Source organism: Danio rerio, chromosome 9 (genome assembly GCF_052040795.2).
Source record: "Danio rerio strain M-AB ecotype USA chromosome 9, GRCz13ab, whole genome shotgun sequence".
NCBI lineage: Eukaryota > Metazoa > Chordata > Actinopteri > Cypriniformes > Danionidae > Danio > Danio rerio.
The window spans coordinates 11,686,679-11,701,244 of NC_141029.1; the positions used below are offsets into that span (position 1 = coordinate 11,686,679).

The 14,566-nt window shown below is 34.6% G+C and overlaps 1 protein-coding gene and 1 long non-coding RNA gene across 2 annotated transcripts in view; one reads left to right on the top strand and one right to left on the bottom strand.

Moving 5' to 3' along the window:
- The window catches only part of asic4a (acid sensing ion channel subunit family member 4a), a 189,232-nt gene that overhangs the window by 97,581 nt on the left and 77,085 nt on the right, over positions 1-14,566 (top strand).
- On the bottom strand, positions 4,001-8,460 carry LOC147835253 (uncharacterized). The gene is made up of 3 exons (XR_015500152.1): positions 7,461-8,460; positions 7,329-7,390; positions 4,001-6,114 (listed from the first exon to the last, which is right to left on the bottom strand). It is a non-coding gene; the product is annotated as an uncharacterized LOC147835253 (long non-coding RNA).

Genomic DNA, 14,566 nt, shown 5'->3' on the forward strand with positions numbered 1-14,566 from the left:
TCTCTCTCTGCTGCCCATGTATTCCTGTCTCAACTCCACTGTTCTATGAAATAAAGGGGGAAACGCCTAAAATATAATTATTAAAAAACAAAATGCAGCCATGCGTACTTCTGCCTACATAATTCACAGTCTCCAGAATTGTATTTAAGGCTATTTTCAGAATTAGCCCATGTTATTAAATGATGATAAAATTGTGATTATTGGAGTGAATTGTTTCTTAAAATAAGGACATACAATATTAATTTACAGTTTACAAAACTGACTTAATTTCATTTATTTTTATTGTTATAGGGAAATTATCAATTTACGCATTATGCAATCCTTTTGGTGTCAGTTTTATTTTTATGTTTTTTAAATGAAGACTTTAATTGATGAGGATTTTAATTAATAAAAAGAGAAAGACATTTAAAATTTTACAAAATAATGATATTTCAAGTACATATTCAATTCAATTCAACTCGCCTTTATTTATATAGCACTTTTACAATGTATATTGTGTTAAAGCAGCTTCACATAGAAGATCATAGTAAATTGAAACAGTGTAGTTCAGTTTTCAGAGGTTAAGTTCAGTTCAGTTTAGCTCAGTTCAGTGTGGTTTAATAGTCACTACTGAAAGTCCAATACTGTCCTGTTGAATATTTTCTTCATCTAAGAATCCTAAAGTATCCTTGTTACACAATTATCAGGCAGGACAACTGCTTCCAGCATCTATAATAAGAGTAGCAAATGAGCATAATCAAAGTTCTAGATACTGTATGAAAAGGCAAGCATTACCACAGCTGAATGAAATGTCTCCGATCTCAGACATTTACCATTCAGAAGTTTTGAAGACTGTGGAATTGCGCGATGGGTAGTGATCAGCGAGAGACAGTAATCCAGCAAGCTCTTAGTAGGGGGTGCTGAACTTACACTATGTGGGTGTGTGATCACTTTGAGTCTCTTCATCTGAAGCCCTTTGAGATGCAGGAAGAGTTTTCTGTCACAGGAGGAGACAGGAACAAGTGCTCGGTTGCCAGTAGATGTTCGCCGCCACCATCCATCTAAACTCACCGTTTAACACTAATGATTCTCATTTTAGCATCTGTTTTAGTTCCACGGCCTCTATAGCTTACTACATTCTCTAACTTCGACTACTTCTGTCAAAAAAAAAAAAAAAAAAAAAAATTCATGTGAAAGTTTAACCTAATGGAATTTTTAGTAGTTCATTTTATTTCAAACAAGAAGCGATGCTTTGTTCTATTGGTATTCATTTAGAAAAATGGGGGGAAACTGAAAAGAGTTGGTCTTGGAGGTTCACAGCCATCTCGCGGATTGGCAAGATGACAGCTGCTCAGGCTATTTTCAGCTGCTCATTTTAAATAGATGATCTCTCCAAGTGTTTGAGACTTAATGGCCATTAAAAGCTTATGATCACTTAATATGTCAGCCATTAGCCTTTGTGGGTGTGTTAACTGCTATAAATTGCCTAGGACTCTTGAAGAATGCAGAAGAATTTTAGAGACCAGCTTTAAAACTCCAACTGGGCGACCGCTGTGAAAAACACAGCATGTTAATGGCACATGTGGTGTGTATTGTCAGTCATATGCACATAATAGGTACATAAATCTTTCATTGCTTTGATAAAGAGAGTAGTGACCCTACTGAATATTTGTAATTTAAATGGGGAGGAATTCTGTTTTTATTTTTATTTTTTTTAGCTTTAGGTCAGGGTTCCCATATGGGTAAGGCGAAGATTTTATTGTTCCTTGTTGTAGCGAGAATTGATTCAGGGAACATTTCCCATTTGGATTTAACACTGTGCCATTTTGGCGTTACTGGGAACAATCTTCTCAACCCATTTAAATTGAGCTACTGAGCATAGCCAGTAATTCATTATCAAAATTCATTAGCATCCAACCAAATCCAAACATGATTTACCAGCCGTTTGCTTTTTTCACAAAGCAGGTGGCTTGCTTGGAACCCCTCAGTATTCTTCCTCACTTTATTTGTTGGGGTTTTGTATGCAGATTTCGAATTTGCACTTAAATGCTTGATTTGTTGCACAAACTATTAAAATTCACATTAAAGTTTAAAGTGGACCTTCCAAACTTTTGTTTGTGCACCTAGAGGCTTCCTAAAGATAATAAGCATTGATATTTCACATTTGGAAGGAAACCCAACAGTTAAAAGGTATCCAGTGTTTAGGATGGTTTAAATGTTGGATAACAAATATTTTATGGATTCATAGATTTATGGAAACTGCAAGTTAGTAACAAAAGCTGATTCTTGTAATTACAATTGAATTGATTATAAATTCTAATGTATTTTTTTATAAGTAAAATACCTAAATAAGATTTGTATGTACAGATGTATTATTTATTTATTTTTATAATTTATTATTATTATTTTTTTTTTTGGTATTTTCAAATCATGTGCTATGTTAAAAATACCAAAAATTCAATAAAATTATCTAAATTGTGTTATTCTATATTATATAAAGTTTATACTTTTATGCATTAATAAATTAGTATTGTATATGATTTTAACTTGAAAGGGCATCTATGATGAAAATGTCAGTATAGTTTGTCCACAATTATAGTAGGTTGTTATAAACACAGTAAGCCTCTTTTTTTAAATTTCCTGACATTAAAATAGGTTCCAAATCCCTCTCATTTTTGAGGTCGACTGCAACGTGACCCATCGAATTGATTGACAGCCTTGTATTAACATGTCTCTGTAGTAACGCGTATAATCAAAAAGACTGGCAATGCGCAAAACAACTGGAATTAAAAGATCTGCTCAGCTCTCTGCGATCATCAATCATCATCAAATTTGACCAAGAATGAGTTTAACAAGTTTAAAACATTTTTAAAAGAGTGAACTTTGTAACAACATTGTATGTGTCTCATCATTCTCATTATCGCATTAACTCCACAACATATAAATCAAATAATCATTAAGAAATTTCTTACTGTAGTATTTCTCACAAATGTTACGTGAGATCTGCTTCCTACATTTCTGTCACTGTGCTGTTTATCTGACGCAGCGGAGGTGGGGAACAGGCATGTTGGAACGATGGGCGGGGAGAACTAGCATTAAAGGTACAGGCAACTAAAACAGCTTCATAGTGTTCTGAGCAGAAATTCCAATATTCTGAAAGCTGTAACAAATAATCTGATGGGTGTTTTGAGCTGAAACTTTACAGACATATTCTAGAGAAATAGAAGACTTATCTTAAATCTTGAAAAGGGGGGAAAATAGGTGCCCTTTAAATGCCTTAACCTTAACCCTAAATCTATACATTGCATAACCGTCTTACTTTAATCAGTTTAGATTACTTTCCAAGGGTAATCAGTTTTTGTTCAAGATAGAGTAAATGAGGTCAGGTTAAAAAAAAGTCAGAGCATATTTTGTAAACAGATTTATAAACCATGCTTGTGTCTTTTCTATGAACAGAGCTGCTCCAAAATACCAGCAACGGATTCATTTTCTACACCTTAAAACGTAATATTTTGTATTCATATCTCTATACAAACCAGTTTTTGCAATTTGATAAGCACACTTAACCATAACCTGTCACCTGTCAGGTCTGGTTAGAATTACTACTACTACTACTACTACTACTACTACTACTACTACTACTACTACTACTACTACTAATAATAATAATAATAATAATAATAAAAGTTCCTTTCTAAATTAAAACACTCTTTCTTCTACTATTTATTTCACTAATGCCATTTCATTTACGTTGACACATTGACATTACTTGCATTTAGAGTGTTAATTATGTCATCTCTGTTTATATACATTTACTCTATCCTGAAAAGCAGCATTTATTTCCAATTAGATGTCTTTAAAGGCATTAATCTATGAGTTTCCAATATAAGGTCAAGTGGAAAAACACCAACAAAGACAGTTTTAAAAATCATACATTGGTAATAAGCAGATGGCCTAGACTTTTTTCAGAGAAAGCTGATGTGACATTTCTTCCTTGGGCAAAATGCAGCATTAACCTGATGAGAGAAGCAAGTGCACTTTTTTTCAATCTCCTTCTCATTTCTTCCTTTTCTTCTTCCAAACCCCCCTCTTGCTCATCTGTGCGCTCATATTTCATGCTCATCCACTAATCAGAGTTGTAAGGTTAATGTCAGCGTGGAACGCTGGCCTTATATGAAAACAAATGAACAGGTACACAGCGCATACAGGCTCATTTTTCCACCCACTGAGTATTTCCTTTCCAACACAAACTTTTTTTTTTTTTTTTTTATCTCACAGAGGAAATGAATGCATCCTGCAGCACCTGTTCCAGAATAAAAGGCAAAGAATAAAACCCTTTTGTGTGCATTACCATTAACACTTTGAACAGGGAGGTTCATTAGAGGCCATGAAGCATCTTTAAATAGATGAGCTGAAAGTGACATTCTGGACGCTTTAAATCGACAAGCTGCACATTTCTGTTTTAGAAAGCACTCACTTTATTTTCTAGTGGCAGGTGCTTATTTCTTTGCTTTGATTTGTGTGTGTTCGAGCCCATATATAAGTGAGCTGATGGCGAGTCTTCTGCCTCTAGAGGTGCTCCCTCATCATTCCTACTAAAAAAAACAAGCAGCCCGAGGGAGAAAGCCATGCTTTTAGCCTGCAGGGCAGTCGATAGCATCAGCGGTGTGGTTGTTGGTGTCGGGGTCTGGGGCTTGGCTGAGGCGGAGGCTCTATCATGAGGGTTGGCAGTCAGTCCTCCCCTGCCCCTCTGCTGAGTGATCTCGGCCAGTCAGCCGCGCTGAGCAGAAAGTGTGTGACGGCAGCAGAAAGACTGAGATAAGAGCTTCCCATACCCTTACAGATTAAACAGGGGATTAACCTCTCCTTCCTCCACCAGTGCTTATCTGCACCCAACCTCTCTGTCTCCACCAACATTTGCCACCATACATTTTAAAAGATGTCATGATGGGTGTAATGATGCTTGGAATTGAAAAAGAAAGGGGAAAAAACACTTTATTTTACAATGTCCTGGTTGCATACATAAAAGTCCTACCATTAAAAAATTGTTTTGAAGATGTAAATAATATAAAAATATACTATGTACAGTAGCCTACTTATGTTAAAATAATTTGGTATTGTAAGAGTTTGTGCTGGATAGCGAAACAATTTTGTTGTTATTAAAGGTCCATCTGTAGTGTCTTGAAACATGACACATTATTTATTAGCTGCATTTGAAATCACACACTACTCAAGTAGGTAACAAATCTGGATTTGAAATAACTACACCATGGTTAGAAAAGTATGTTCTATGTCGGTGGTGTCCAAACTTGGTCCTGGAGGGCCGGTGTCCTGCAAAGTTTAGTTCCAACCCCAATCAGACACACCTGGGCTAGCTAATCTCGAGTTGGACTCGCCTGTTCTATGTAAACATGGAGTGGATTTTACCAGTAAGCTAGTTAAGTGATCGCTTAAGGCCCCAGGAAATCTGAGACCCCCAAATAAATACTTAGAAGTATAAACGATACTTATAATTATAAATTATATATCACATTGTTTCTATCATATTTTGTATGGTGAGGGTCCAGTAAAGATTTATTTTATAAACAACATTGTTCATTTATTATTTTTAATTGTGAATTCGCCTTAAGAAATCAAATATATTTATAAATTATGCTTTACATGTTACTATTATTTTGCATTATGATAAAATGTAGAAAAGGAGATTGAATGATGTAAGAAAAAACAGCTAAATATTAACTTAGAATTTAAGTAAAAAAAAGGTGCTTTTTAAAACTTTTGGCCCCATGGCTAGTGTTGCTTAGTGCCACAAAATCACTAAAATCACTAAAATATGAGTTGTGACAATGTAATTAAAATACTTTATCCACCATTAGTCATTATCACATGACCTACCCACGTCAGTTGTGTTGCTTCACTCCCAATCATGAATTATCTTGTGTGGCATCTTGGGATGGTAAAAGGTCCATTGGATGCACATTTCTAGGAAATAATAGATCTATTAATAATTCCTTTTTACATACTATATTGTTGGGAAGTATGTGGTTTTGAACACAGCTAGTGTGTTATTATACAGCATTATGCAAAGTGCTATTTCAGCTGGATGAAGACAGGGCATGACACATCAAGAAGCTCCTTTTTGAAGGGCCATGAAACCCCCTCGTTTCAGCAGGGTGTTTCGACACCTCTACTTTAGAAAAAGTCAGAAAAGTGGGCGTGTCCAGCTCTGTTTAGGGGGAGTGTCGGAGGAAGAAAAGTGGGATGGTGTGGGAGTGTCTATTTGGGCACGCGCGAGTTTCAGAGTCAAAATACACACACATACACACACACATGGTAGAAAGTGATGGTGTTTAACCTACATGGACATCTGTAGTCGAATTATTTGCCAAATTATTAAATGGTGGACTTTAACTGCAGTTTGTCTCTTTCAGGGAATTCCTTCATGTCCCTCGCGACAAACAAGATATTTGATTCGAGGAACTGCTGTAAGCGTGTATTTTTCATGCAATGTTTCATACCGCACGGCGAATGAGAGAAAAAAAACTCTGCATTTCCCGGAAACTTTATTCCGGTCACTAAATGCGGTGAAAACCCTACACGAGGTTAAAGTTTGGTTGTGGTGCTAACATGTTTACACTCGGTGCAATGGTTAACTTAGTTCGATATGAACAATTTGAATAAACAAAGAGCACTGGTGGCTCACTTACCAAATCTGTAGAGACAGGACAATCACCAGCAACTAGAGCCGCGTCTTTATGAAGAGAATACTACAAGCGAATCCGGATCTCAGCGTTTGCAGATGAGAACAGCTCTCAGATAAACAATAATCCTCCTTAGACACGTAAGTTATTGTTGTCAAGCGTCGCGTACACTGTTAATCCACACGTGACTCCAGATGAGCTCTCACAGAGAGAAAATGAAAACGAAACTTAACTGCAGCAAACTATAAAAGCAACACTTCATGCTTGTTTTGCCTATACAACGTGGTGTGAGTGTCGTCTAAACACTGTGACAGTAATGAATATTAATGAAGTTGCACAATAGAGCGCGCTGATTGGTTTGAACCAAGCCTTACTCATGCATTAATGCATCACACTGTAAGACGTAATAAGACACACTCTGGCACAGACGTCCAGTCTGCACGCTGGAATACAACGCTATTATGTCATGAACGTGACGCAGCTTCAAAAATTCATTTCAAACCGGAAGTGCGAATTTGCTTGAAATAATGCAAAAAGATCCAATTTACACTTTTTAGTGAAATATAGGTGTCCTAATAGTGTTTTTAGCAGTGTGGGACACATATATGACTGTCAACAGCTCAAAAATGTGTTTTGGTGTTTCGTAACCCTTTAAATATATCTAATAGTGTTTTGTTCTATACAGGCTCATTGCAAATACTTACTTTAGCCTGAAACCTCAAAAATGTACTTAAAAATAGCTCTGACTGCAGTTTTTAGACAAAATTAACGTTCCGGAGCAGTATGATGGCAACAACTTTTGTTCCTTTTCACAAAAATTACATTTACGGGGATATATTTTGAATGAAAAAAAAAAATATATATATTATTTTCATGCAGTTCTTTGCACAACACCAAATAAATACCATAAAACTACTTATCGGTGTCTGCAATCTGCAACTAAATATTTTTTGGCGGATGATAAATTTGGTGGATCTTGGGATGGGGGGGGCTGCTAGGCGACCATCATTTCTCAGATGATGACAAACTGACAAAACATTGCTTGCTACGCTGACACAAGTTTTATTAAATAGAACTGCAGTGTTTGTCTGAGATAATTAGTCTACCGAAATGTGTATATTCCATGCAAAACATGAACTTGATTGGTCAGTTCTTGTCACATGACTTGCGATGCACCTGCGGCATCCTGATGATATCTGATGATGTTTTTACCTTGTTTTTATGGGTTGCAGATTCATTCCTTGTCTGTTTATGGGTCCTTTACTGGGCCTTTTCCTCTTCGCAAAGAAAATGATGTCTGTTTCTTACTCATTTTGCTAGCTTATGGGTTAAATTTTGGCACTCAAGAGACCGAGATGTAACCAAGAGAATGGTTATTTTTCAAAATAAAAGATTTTTTCAAAATAAAAAATCAATTGGACTCAGATAATAAAAAAAAACTGAAATAATAAATGATTTCATTTCATGTGTGGCCCAGTACTAATTTAAAGAGAGATAAAAGCAATGTAAAATCAAGGTAAACCTATGTGCAAATGCAGTTTTCTTTTCTGTTTGCTTTTGAAAACACTATTGGTTTGTTTTATGGAAGAATTTAGTATATGGTTCACTAGGTGATCTGTACAACAAGCCCTGCAAAAAGTGTACAAAAAGTACGTACCATAAAAAAACGCACCCTGTAACATATTTCAGATTCACAAAAATGTAGACCATGCCCTTTGCTGGATCTGTCATCTAAAACATGCAACAAAACGTAACTAAAGTAATGTATTTTACGTTTTGCAAAAAAATAAAATAAAATAATAATAATAATTGTAGCCTGTGGCACGTGTTTCAAATGAGCCTGGGTTTGTTTTTGTTTATAAACTGTCACCCGGAGACAGTGAAATTGGTAAAGCCACATTTGTCAGTTTATGACAGTCACAGTCTAACAGTAAAGCTGAGCCTGTTTAGCTGATTTTATCCTAATCTCTTCCACATCACTTTAAAATACAGCAGTCTGTGAAAAATTCAAACGAATCTAAAAGGTTTCCTGGATTTTATCTGTAATTTGTGTGAACAGATTGTGTGAACACTGCAGCAGTTCACGTGACACTAACACAAAACCATATGTTATTCACCCCAAAGGGAAAACATATTTACACTGAATCATGTATACCCTATATAGTGCATTGTGTGCTATTTACAAATATTTACCATCATACTGTGACTCTGAAAGGATAAAGTGATGTAAGTAAAATTGTTGATCCATACTGGTGGAGCTTTGCATATAGATAAAAGCTATGAAAATTTACATTTTGATTTTATAGTGACTTTAATGTGGGATACAGTAGTGTAATGGGTTAGAGCCATGGTTTAATCATAGATATAAAAATTGATGAATAAACTACATTAATTTATTACATGCAAGAGTTTTTTAAATATACAGGTAGGAACAATATAAAACCATGTATGTACATAATCGATGCAATTGTTTTAAATGATTAATTTAAATACATAGTAGTTACTTACTCTTACTCCCATGGCCACTTATATCAAAGTTGATATTTAGCCTCACCATACTGGTGTTTCGTAGCATCTAGTTTTTATGAGGTGAGTTGTTAACCCAATGCTCAACCCGCAATCTAGAGGACCAGGACATATACCCACATACACTTCGGACAATTTAGCTTACCCAATTCACCTATACTGTAGCACATGTCTTTGGACTGTGGGGAATTTCTTAATGTGAGGCAACAGCGCTACTCACTGTGCCACTGTATAGCCACATAGTAGTTAGGGACATTTTATATAAATGTGATGTGGGTGACAAGAACAGGGATAATGGCAGATTTACATTAAGAGTCAGCTCAAGGACAGTGACTGAAAACCTTGAAAAAGTATTGAAATATTTAATGTTCAGACACTTTTACAGGTTCTTGTTCAGAGTTAATTTTTAGTAAAGTATTTTTTTAAATGACTGAATTACATTCTAGATTGCACTTTTTTTCTCCATCTTTTTTAGAGTGCTTTCTAGTCCACATATTTACACTGCCTGTCAAAAGTTAGGGGTCAGTAGGATTTTTAAATGTTTAAAATAAGCTTCTCCTGCTCACTAAGGCGGCATTTATTCATCAAAAATACAGTGAAAAATTTTACAATTATTGTACTATACAACAACTGTTTAAAAGTAGTTTATAATTTAATTTAATATTTTTTTCCAGTGATTTTAACCATAATTTTTCAGCTTCATTACTCTAGTCTTTAGTCACATGATCCTTTAGAAATTACTCTAATATTAATTATTATTGTTATTATTCATTCATTCATTTTCTTGTCAGTTTAGTCCCTTTATTAATCCGGGGTCACCAAAGCAGAATGAACCGGCAACTTATCCAGTTTTTACCCAGCAGATGCCCTTCCAGCCACAACCCATCTCTGGGAAACATCCACACACACACTCATACACTACAGACAATTTGTGGGGGAAACTGGAGCACCCGGAGGAAACCCAGAGAGAACATGCAAACTCCACACAGAAACGCCAGCTGAGCCAAGGTTCGAACCAGCGACACAGCGACCTTCTTGCGCCTACCTACTGCGCCACTGCCTCGCATTGTTATTATTATTAAAATAGTAATGGTAATAGTAATAAAAGCAATGATGACTGGAGTAATAATTTCCTTTGAAACTACATGCAATAAGTTATTTAAAATTTTAATAAATATTTAACAAATTTACTTGTTTTTTTTACATTTAATAAATGCCACCTTGCTGAACAGAATAATTTTCTTTAAAAAGTAATGTAAACTGTAATTTGAAATGACATATATAGGTGCACAGTTACATTTTTTTGGGAAAAACTATTGAATCAAAATGATTGTTTTTTAAAATTTTTTTATTACAAAAAAACTAAATACTGTAGTATTAAAAGTAAAGATCATCTCATCAAAGACATCTTGTACATTTCAATAACTTCAACAAAGTATAACCTTTAGATTCCAAATATTATAGCCCATTTTACACATATGTTACAGACAAGTTTTGAGATCCATGGTCTGAAATGGTTTCTTGTTTTGCATTAATTTAACTTAATTCTTCTTTTTAAAAAAATGTATCGGGGACAAAATAAATATGCATGATGTGAGTAAAAAAAAAAAAAAACTAGAATATAGCATTTAACAAATTGTATTAATGAAATTTTATTTTTTTTAAGTGAATCAAAAACTTAAGTGTTAAACATTAGCATGCAAATACAACACTATCAGTGCTTTCCTTAGCAAATAATTGTTCTAATATATCTAATGGATCATTTAAAGTGGTTCTTCTTAGTGAACCGATTGATCCAGTTCAGTAAATCCAACTGATTCTTTTAAAATAGTTTGCATTTCCAGTAAACACTAATCAACATTTTACTTAAAGTTACTTACCTTTCAACTTGCCTTCTGACATGGGGAAAAAGTTATCCTCTAACTAAAATAAATCATCAAGTCAGGAATCAGTTGCAGTGCTTTATTTCGAACAATACAGAAAACCTATCTTTCAGAGCGATCTAAAAACCGATGAGCTGATAATGCGCATGCATATAATATAATATATAACAAGCGGTTATGTATTTAACAAAAACCAGCTAGAGTCATTTGACTCAAGTCCAAGTCAAGTCTCAGGTCATGACAGTCAAGTCCAAGTCAAATCGAGTCTTTTTGGATATTTGTCAAGCAAGTCTTAAGCGAATCTCAAGTCCTAGATTTTGTGACTTAAGTCAAATTATGTGACTCGAGTTCCCCATCTCTGTCAAATACACTGTAAAGAAGAGTGGGTTCCACACAATCAATATATGTTGGAACAACATGAAATAATTAAGTTAACTTATAAGTTTTTACCAATGTACGTAGATCAAACATAAAATAGTTCAGTAGTCTACAAAAAACTTAAGAAATGTGTTGCATTTAAGTACTACAGTATAAGTTATTTGTACAAACAGCAAATATCGCTTTTTGAGTGTACCAATACTCTATCCAAACAAATCCAAAAGTTTAAACAGTGATCATAACATAATTATAACAAGATACATTTGTAATGTATGCATTTCTGTAAATATCAAAACACAAAAAAAACAAAAATTTTTTTCCCTTTTTTTAACATTTAGGAAACATAAACTGACTACAAGCAGAATAACTGGACATTGGATGTGTCTAAAACGACACATTTACTGAATTGCAATAGCTGTATCTACTTTTTTCTCCCATATTCATAAAATGCAATAACTTTGAGGATTCCGATGCACATTTGAGTTATTCATGTTTGAAGTAATGAAGGTGCCGGCAGCTCCAGTAAATTGAGAATGTTATAACACTGTCCTCAGCTGTACCACCCTGAAGCTACTCCATTGAAATGATTTGTAGATATTTATTTATTTCACAGCCTCAAGGTGCTCTGCCATACCCTCAACCAAAGAGTCTGACTGCCCTTTAAAAAAAAAAAAAAAAAAAAAAAAAACTCTCATGTCTGCTATGCAAAATTGTATCTGAAGTGAATTCACTGAAATGAAGTTATTGTTATTTACTTAGCTGAGTTTATGATGTAGCCTGAAGTGATGTGTTCTACTGTTATGAGGAGCGGCAGCTGTGTGTGTTGGGTGTGACTGTACAAGAATAAAATTAAATGTTTGGATACTTTAAGATGAAATTAGGGATCTCATGTTTCATTTAGTTCATTGAATTAATCATAATAAATGTTTAGTGAAGTGATTTATTTATTTGCTTATTATTTATTTATTTATTTATTTATTTATTTATTTATTCATTTATTCATTCATTTCACTTTTTCAGTTTAAAACTGCTAAAGGGTAAATGATGTCTGGCTCATTGTGTACTGCATATGTACTCATAGTCAACCATTCCTTTACTGAAAAAAAATATTTAAAGATTCCATGAATTTACTTTTTTTTTTTTTTTTACATTTAGTGGTTGTAAACAATTTATTTGGGATGAATTTAAACAAACAAAATATGTTGAACATTAATAAATTTATATTGTTTGTTTAAATTCAACACATGTAAATTGTTTGCAAAAATAATGCAGCCATCATTTTTCAGTGTTCCCAGTCTGTTTTAAAACAAAATAACAAAAGAAATATATTTAAAAACATTTTTTATATATATTTATAAAGCTACATCAAATCTGTTTTCATTTTTTCCCAGTACAATAAAGTCAACAGTGTCTATTGTTGCATTGTTTCCGTGGCACATTTTGTTAAAAGTAATTATTTTGTGTTTCACATAGCCACCACACAGACTTTAATACTTGATACATGAAACGCAACAAACAATGGTAACAATGCACTAATGGAACATTTTAATTAGGAACAAGCTCGTCCTGACTTCCCCAGACAATAATTTACCAAAGGTTATGACTTAAAATGGTGTAAACTGACAAATGGTCTAACAATGCAGCGTATGTATTATTACAGTCTCAGTGAATGCAGGGACGAGAGCAAATAAGGACAAAACAGTAAGCACATTTTGCTTTGGTTACTCAAAGAATAATTCTTTATGCAAGTTAGTAATTCAACTAAATAGTAAGTAAATGAAAAATAATGGAGCTTGGACCCTTTTTACAAGAGTGTTATGCTGCATTTAACTGCATCATTATATTAAGTCCTTGAAAGTTTTTAATGTTTTGTTTTTTAAAAGAATTTATGAACATTTATATGTATATATGAGTGTATTACAGGCCCGGATTGGCTAATCGGGAGGACCGGGAGAATTCTCGGTGGGCCGGTCCGTTTTTTTGGCCGCTAGGGCTGGTGTCCCTAGCTCCAGAATCTGTTGCTCTCAGCAGTCACACTTTAAATTAATTTAGTTATTTACTTGACCACAGTCTTCTTATTCATTATTTTACCGCAGCTCTGCTCTTTTTATATATTACCAGCCTGCAGGTTAATAATGATATAAGTCACTTTTCACTGTATACAACCGTTGTGGTCCAGTGGTTAGCACGTTAGATTACAACGTTGTCGACTTTTGAACATTTGAAGTTCTAAAGCAGCTGTAAAAAGACGTGATAGTGTAATTAGAAACTGAATTGGAAATGATCTTATTTTAATATAGTCAGTCGTGAACTGAGGTGGGCCGGTCTGAGGCTTGAAACTCCAGGGCTGAAAAGGAGTCCCACTACGGCCCTGGTGTATTATATCATCTATGTGAGGTGTTTGCCATGGAGCTTCTGTAGGGCTGAGAGTAAATTTAACGTTGTTCTCTCTTCTGGTTGCCGTCATCAGTCTCAAACTATTTTTCCTCTTTTTCTGAAAGTCTTGATAACATCATCGGGGCATTTTCTTTTATTATTTCAGTATGTAAATAAAAGGCTTAAAACTATTTAGATTTAAAAATTATAATGTAGTCATTAAAAAACTTATGTAACCTTAAACCCAGGGCTTAATTTGTGCTCGAATACGCCAGATCCGGCACCTTATTTTACCGATCCCCTAACTTCCCTGTGCGCTGTGTACTTTGACTTTGTTCCGCAACTCCCCAACTTTCTTCACTTTCGTCTGCCACAATCAACCTCTGCCTTGGCTCGTAACTTACGTCCGCGACACCACTCTGCTATCCAACGCTCTGCTATCCTCCAGCCATCATGCACCACCCCTCTCCTTGCTCTCAATTTTTGTGCTCGACACTTGCCTGTGTCGACTAGCATGCCGGATCCATTACCCCGATCGGTTCCGGGACCTCACGATTCACAAATTAAGCACTGTTTGAACCCAACTACAAAACTGATGAAAAATTAAAAGCTAAAAAAATAATTATTTTAAGAAATGGGAATGTAAATACAATTACTTACCTCATACAGTAAGGAAACATACTGTATTTAGTATGTAAATGTTGATCATTGAACATGTTTTGT